Source organism: Notolabrus celidotus, chromosome 8, assembly GCF_009762535.1.
Source record: "Notolabrus celidotus isolate fNotCel1 chromosome 8, fNotCel1.pri, whole genome shotgun sequence".
NCBI classification, from domain to species: domain Eukaryota; kingdom Metazoa; phylum Chordata; class Actinopteri; order Labriformes; family Labridae; genus Notolabrus; species Notolabrus celidotus.
In genome coordinates this window covers 4,635,847-4,643,562 of record NC_048279.1, presented here as the reverse complement: position 1 = coordinate 4,643,562, position 7,716 = coordinate 4,635,847, and the positions used below count along the sequence as shown (strand labels likewise).

At 44.2% G+C, this 7,716-nt stretch overlaps 1 protein-coding gene across 1 annotated transcript in view; it reads left to right on the top strand.

The window, feature by feature from the left end:
• il1rapl2 (interleukin 1 receptor accessory protein-like 2) overlaps positions 1–7,716 on the top strand; it is a 486,775-nt gene that overhangs the window by 323,838 nt on the left and 155,221 nt on the right. The window lies entirely within an intron of this gene.

Here is a 7,716-nt window from a genome sequence, read left to right as displayed (position 1 = left end):
GCTCTCTTCCTTCAATGCAAACAGGATGTATTCAGGAGTATCTTATGCTGAGTTGTTGAAAATGAATGTGTTATAATGTGAGTCCACAGGTTACAGACCAGAACCAGCTTCTATCAGACTGAAATGAGCAGGTTTGATCGCCACAAAGTAGCAAGAGATAGTGATTCAAGTCCTGAGACCAAATGTCTGTGCAGTCCTTTTCTTAGACTTGGAAACTCAGTCATTAAAGTTCCTCTATTCACAATAAGTTGTACAAATACAATAAAAAGCTATGTAGAAAATAAATACATGGTTGAAGTCCCCGGAGATCAGGAAGAGGGCACTCTGGTAGTCTGTCTGGAGATCAGGAAGAGGGCACTCTGGTAGTCTGTCTGGAGATCAGGAAGAGGGCACTCTGGTAGTCTGTCTGGAGATCAGGAAGAGGGCACCCTGGTGGTCTGTCTGGAGATCAGGATGAGGGCACTCTGGTGGTCTGTCTGGAGATCAGGAAGAGGGCACTCTGGTAGTCTGTCTGGAGATCAGGAAGAGGGCACTCTGGTGGTCTGTCTGGAGATCAGTGAGAGGGCACTCTGGTGGTCTGTCTGGAGATCAGTGAGAGGGCACTCTGGTGGTCTGTCTGGAGATCAGGAAGAGGGCGCTCTGGTGGTCTGTCTGGAGATCAGGAAGAGGGCACTCTGGTGGTCTGTCTGGAGATCAGTGAGAGGGCACTCTGGTGGTCTGTCTGGAGATCAGGAAGAGGGCACTCTGGTGGTCTGTCTGGAGATCAGGAAGAGGGCACTCTGGTGGTCTGTCTGGAGATCAGGAAGAGGGCACTTTGGTGGTCTGTCTGGAGATCAGGAAGAGAGCACTCTGGTGGTCTGTCTGGAGATCAGGAAGAGAGCACTCTGGTGGTCTGTCTGGAGATCAGGAAGAGAGCACTCTGGTGGTCTGTCTGGAGATCAGGAAGAGGGCACTCTGGTGGTCTGTCTGGAGATCAGGAAGATGGCACTCTGGTAGTCTGTCTGGAGATCAGGAAGAGGGCACTCTGGTGGTCTGTCTGGAGATCAAGAAGTGGGCGCTCTGGTAGTCTGTCTGGAGATCAGGAAGAGGGCGCTCTGGTAGTCTGTCTGGAGATCAGGAAGAGGGCACTCTGGTGGTATGTCTGGAGATCAGGAAGAGGGCACTCTGGTGGTCTGTCTGGAGATCAGGAAGAGGGCACTCTGGTGGTCTGTCTGGAGATCAGGAAGATGGCACTCTGGTGGTCTGTCTGAAGATAAGGAAGAGGGCACTCTGGTGGTCTGTCAAGAGATCAGGAAGAGGGCACTCTGGTGGTCTGTCTGGAGATCAGGAAGAGTGCACTCTGGTGGTCTGTCTGGAGATCAGGAAGAGGGCACTCTGGTGGTCTGTCTGGAGATCAGGAAGAGGGCACTCTGGTGGTCTGTCTGGAGTCTGGTGATGGCAGCGTTGAGAATGTTGGACGCCATAGTCCGGTTTGCAGAGGGGGGATGTAAACAGCTACCAGTATGACATGTGAGATCTCCCTGTGCAGGTAATATGGTCTGAGGCCCACAGCGCTCTCAGTGCTATCCCGGTCTGCCTGGACAGTCTGGAAGCTGTCAATGGAGATTGTGGTCGAGAATATCCTGATGCAGCCACGTGTCCGTGAAGCCCTCCATGCTACATTCCTGAAACTCCGTCTGACTCCTGGCTAGTCCTGTTAGCTCGTCCATCCTATTATCCAGAGATCTCACGTTGCCCATGATGAGAGAGGAGAGACACAGCTTCTATCTCCTCTCCATAGACCTCCTTCTTCTCATACCAGCTCACTCTTAACACCTTCATCTCATTTCATTATTAAGAAGCTGAAATGAAAGCATGTTTTTTTGTCCGCCTAATCAAACAACTTTGTCGCCCAAACCTTTCTGATGCAACTATTTTACTGATCACGCGTCAGATAGGCTTTCCTCTCACTATGTAAAGTTTGTGCTGACATTTTTCATGATGACGCTGTAGTGGCTCATGAGCTCCACATTGTTGTGTCTGCGAAGCTCTGCAATACTCTGCAGAAACGCTGGAAGGCAGAGTGATTTCTAAGCTAGTGTGCAATGCTGTGTGCTAATTGAACATGCTCATATTTTGGTGAATGGGGAACTGAACTACTCAGTACTATTTTAATTTGACAGTCCAAATATGTTGACGCACGTCTGTCATTGCACCTATGCCTCCTCCTCGCCAGTAACCAGTAACCGCAGCCATGTGTGCGTAACGCTGTGCCAGTTTGCACCTGCCTTTCAAACGTGCTAAATATATATATTCTGATGATCTACATGTATTCTGCATATTCATGAAGGCAAGCACGCTAAATGGATAGCGAGTGCTATTTTGCTCATTTGACAGACACAATCCTCGGTGCACCCGGTTAGTACATCTGCTTTGCGTGCGCTATCAAGTTTGCACATGTTTTTAAACACTCAAAACCTTTAGTAGATCGGGCCCTTAGTGTCACAGTTGGTGTCTTTATAATCTGAGGACTTTGGGCTTCTAATTGTTAGATGGAAGTGGTTTTGATTGTCTTCTGACCTCTCAAAGTAAACATTTCAGATTATACTTCACTTTAGTGCTGTGATGAGTAATCAACATGCAGAACTGAAGAAACTGTGAGTCTACTTCTGAATGTTAGGAGCAGATTTATCTTTGTCTTTTGATGCCAGGGTGACCCGTTTCACACGTGTTGAATCATCCAGACTCGTCTCTTATATTTTGATATTTGTTAAAGGTGCCACATGTTATCAGTTAGCATGTGATATGGGAACACGAATGCTGGTAGCTGAGGGTTTCCCACTAAAAGATGATGCTTGGTTTCAACATTTAATTTTTATGAATGATACGTCCTTGTTTTGTAAAAGAGCCAAAAATCACACTGATTTCCTTGTAAGTGCTCTTTGTTAAGAGAAAGAGGAGAGGAGGGGAAGGGAGGGATGCAGGGTGAGAGGAGCCGAGAGAGACGGAGTGAGGACGATATGAAATGTGACACAGGTCATTACGCTGGACTTAATGAAGCCTGTTTGCCTTGATAACCACCCATTTCATTAACTGCTGTTACACAAACACCCTGTTTCTCCCTACACACACACACACACACACACACACACACACACACACACACACACACACACACGTAAAGTCACACCTCACCCCTCCACCTCCTCGTTGCCCATTGTCTGAGACCACAGAGTGAGACATTAGGTTAGATGAGAGTGTGATTAATGAGACGCTAATTAATCACAGACAATTAGAAGTACCTCTATTTGCCGTCTGTTCTTCTTCTCTACCTCCGCTCCTTTCTCTCCACCTGTCAGGTATCCAACAATGTTTTTGTCTCTTTTTACTTGAAACCGGCACAAGACAAACTAGAGTGTTGACACTTGAGAGATTACAGTCAGGCCTTACATCAGACTCAGGACATTTAAAGAATAACAGTTTTAAAAGTTGTGTTTGTGAAGAGATATTTCTGATTAGAGATTATTTTCTTGATGCATGCTAACAGGTAAAGTTACTGAGATCACTGTCCAACATGGACAGACAACCTCAGGTTAAAACATGTACTACCATGTCAAATTTTCTTCACTCTTTGTTACTTGTTTACTCTGCACGCCAAAAACTTATATAAGCTCTGCATTTTTATCAAACCTCCCATTAAAATGAATGGCATGATTGGTCTTGTACAATTGACGCTCTTGTGTACTCTGTTGGAATGAAAACAGGAATATGTTCAGGAGATTGACAGTACTGCTGTTGGCTGTTGCCTTTTGGCGCTCGGTTCACAACTCGTGAACCAAACAAATCGAGGCTCAAAGTTCAGTTCACACAGACTAAAATGATATTGAACTTAGTTCATGGTCCACAAAATGAACTAGTTCAGGTTCATTTGTTTTAGCTGAACCTATAAAAAACTTTCAATAGAGCCTCCTACACTTCTCCAGCCCTCAATCCCTGACATATACTAAACTACATGAATTACTGTATTTTACTATAGAATCATAGAAACATTAAAGCTAGGGTTGGTAGTCTCGGAAAACTAGCATGAATTTGAATGTAGCATTTCCTCATGACTCTGTCTAACCCCTCCCCCCTCCCCTCAGAGCTCCTCAGAAACAACCCCCCCCCCCCGCTCCCAAGCACGAGCGACGCTGACTTGCGACCATATGATGGTGACTGATTCAAAACCGGTCCTCACCAAAACATTCTCATAGTGAAAGTTAAAAACACAAACAAACATGGCTGCTGTTAGTACTCACAACTGTCATGCTAGCATTACCCAGTTGTACTGGTGACACAATATCAGTAGAAAAGTTATAACACATATATAATACTGTAACAGCTCTACTGTTTGTTAAACCTGTTCAGTGTAGATGTTCTTCATTCCTACAGTGTTGACGGTCAGTGAAGGCATCAGGAGAGGTGTAGAGTGTGTGAGCGGGAGAGACAAGAGGAGAAGTTCTTCATTCATTCAAACATTGATTGTTGCTTTGTTGGTTGGCGTGATCACAGACAGTGACCGGTTATTAAAACTCAACATGTTCACGAATCGACTCGTCATCCCTACAGCGTCCGGACAGACGCTACAGTACATATACATTTCTGTAGGACTTACTAAATGTCATTCATTCTTCTGCTTGTCAGAGCCCCCGTGGTGAGAGCTTTTTAGACTCTGATCCGGACTACAGTCCTGAGCAAAGCACCTCATCGGGTCAGAGGGGACAGGCCCGAGGTCGAGCGAGAGGGGCAGTCAGTAGAGTCAGGGGAAGCAGAGGCAGGAGACGGGGACGAGGAGTACACGCCGGGGAAACGTACGTGCAGGAGGCGGGCAGAACAGCAGGACGGAATTTGATTGGTTTAAATTTGGGGAGCCAAAAACAGTGATTGTTTGGTGTTTTCCCAGGTTTACTCCGGCTGTAGATAGCAGCTTTTCTTCCTTCTTTTTTAAGAACACATCATGTATTGATTGCCATCAGGACATAAAGATCATTTTAACCAGTATGACAAAAAGTGTATCTAAATCTAATTACCAACCCCAGCTTTAAGTTTAAAAGACAACATATCTGTAGCTTTATGACCTCAGAAACACACATATTACCCTGTCAGTGAAATATTTGGCTAAAGGTTCAGGCTTGATCCTCAAAAAGCTACACCTCTCTGAAACCAGACCAGTTTGAAGCCCTTTAGGATCTGTCCTGATTCGTTCATAAAAAACTCTGTCAAATATTTCTAAGAGCTGGCTTCACATGTACCGCTTACTACATTTGGATTGCTGAACTCATAAGCCACGCTTCAGCTCCAATAAACACAGCACTCTGTAATGTTGCGTTCACACCAAACGTGAACGATCGTGCTATTCAAGCGAATACAAACGCAAGAATGTTTTGTGTTTACTCACTTAATTGGCGCATCAAAATTGCGTGTATGCAGGTACACAAGATGGCAGGGGGGGTTCCATTCAAACACTGCTCCAGTTTGTTGTTATTCAACAAGGCTGAGCTTGAGGGGGGGCGTGCCTATGTTCCCACAACCCTTTAGGCTGGTTCATACTTCTGTGTCGCCCCTACGCAGCAGTGGCTGTCGCGGACATGAGCACCACATTCTTGGCGGGCAGAAATTCTCAGCCGAAACGCCTGAGGGCAGTGTGGTCTCTCTGATAGCCGGTCGCCTGCTTCCGGCCCCGCTACGATCTCTGTTTACTTTTCCACAGAGATTCAGAGCGTGTTATGTTAATCTACAGCTGATACATGTTGCTGTTTATCATACAGACATGATTACATGAAGAATAGAGAGGAGGAGATGAAATACACGGCCGATGTCCAGGATCCCGTAAGTGCTGTAAACGCAGGAAATACAATGCCGCAATCACAGGGCTTGCGATCCGCGTTGATTCTACGGTAGTTACATTTTGGAGGAGGTGCACGTCAGCTATGTGCGTAGGCCTCTGCGTAGGTACGGGAGCTACGCGGACCTCCGGCATAGGCTACGCCGTCCATTCTACACAGAAGTATAAATCAGGCTTAAGTTCCCACATTTCAGCATCTGTAAGCTCTGCTCCAGCTTGACCCCTTTAGATCAGCCTATTTTATTTTTTCTTGTAATGATTGTGATTGTGACGATTTCAGCTGCTGATGATTGAAATAAAATGACTCATTCATTCGTTCATTCATTCATTTACTATAAAGTGCTTGCATAAAAAATGTTGTGGGAGGACAGGGCTTAAGTTGAAGGGAAATGTAGGAACACAATACTTAATTATGAAAATGTCCTAGAAATGTAGGAACATAAGGATGACCTAAACTTGAGTATGTTGAATAGTGAAGCCAGTTATGCTGAAGGAGGTAGCTAACTCTCTACTACAACTGATTCAAGGTGACAGACAAAGACCACTTAGAAGATAATCCTCCTCACTCTCATTCCTCACTGTGAGCTCCTGTTTATTCCTTATCCAATAAAAACAGGTGGAGTCACAAAGTTTGGGGACGGCAAAGAGAGATATAATCAATGTGTCTGATATATTCCAGATGAGTGAATCTCTGCTGGTCTGTATGTCACATCATACATCATACGGCTAATGCGGCGCTAAAGATTTGCTAGAGTTCAAATTTTTCATCTCTTCTGAATTCATTTGCGTGTTTAATTTACGTCATTCGCACCGCCCCATTCGTGTATTCATTTTAGCGATCCTATGTGTACGTACAACTAAACGGCTTCTATTCTAATCAATCCAGCTATTTACCAAAGCTTTGTCAAGTGCTTTCTTTATTTTTATGTAGTACGTAAATATCTTGATTATGTGTCGTGCACTGAGAGGTTCCTAAAACGAATCCCCTGAAGTGCACAAAGTTAGGTTAAAAACAACACTTTGTACTTTACACCTCCTGACTCATCCTGATGGCGTGTTTGTTCTCATTGATAGAACAAAACAGATTGAAGTGAGTAGAAAATAAATCAGCCTTTGAATTCGTATAATCACACTAATTTCACATCCTGTTTTATTTGGCTGATTGATGCATGACTCAGACCATGTGGTCTATGTGAGACTGTTCTCTTTCTCACTGCGCTCTGTCCTCTTCTATTCTGTGTATTCTCCATTTAGCAGTTCCACTGCTTGTTATGTAACAGGTTGTTCAGTGACTCAGAGTACACAGAATGAGGTTAGTGCTATTTTTTTCCAGGTTGAGGTTTGTCCCCCATATAAATGATTCAAACAAGTTAGGGACACACAGCTAGCTTATCTGAGCTCGTCTTTCCCTCTCTTTTATTTCACCCTATCTCTCTATCCCTCCACAGTCTAGTGTGAGACAGAGTTAGATGAAAGAGTGACAGGTAGTAGTGGGTATAAAATTAATCAGATGATTAGAAAACTGAATGGAGCTCCTCAAAAAGGATTAATGAGGGAGTGCTGGAGTTAGATGGTGTTTTCAGAAACAATGCATTTAGATGTTAAAAAGAAAATGTATCTATCTGCTCCTGGATCTACAGAAGAGGATTAGGGCCACTGAAAAACTTCATAGATCAGGCCAGGGAAAAATTTAAAATCTGACATTTCAGAATAAATCAGAATTATGCCTTTAATCCCAGAATTCAAAGAAAAAAGAAAAATCAGAAAAAATGAAGTAATGGCCAAACTTTTAAAATTATATTTCAGTGGATCTCACCCTCCTCTGTAAGGACCAAGACAAGCTAAGATCACAT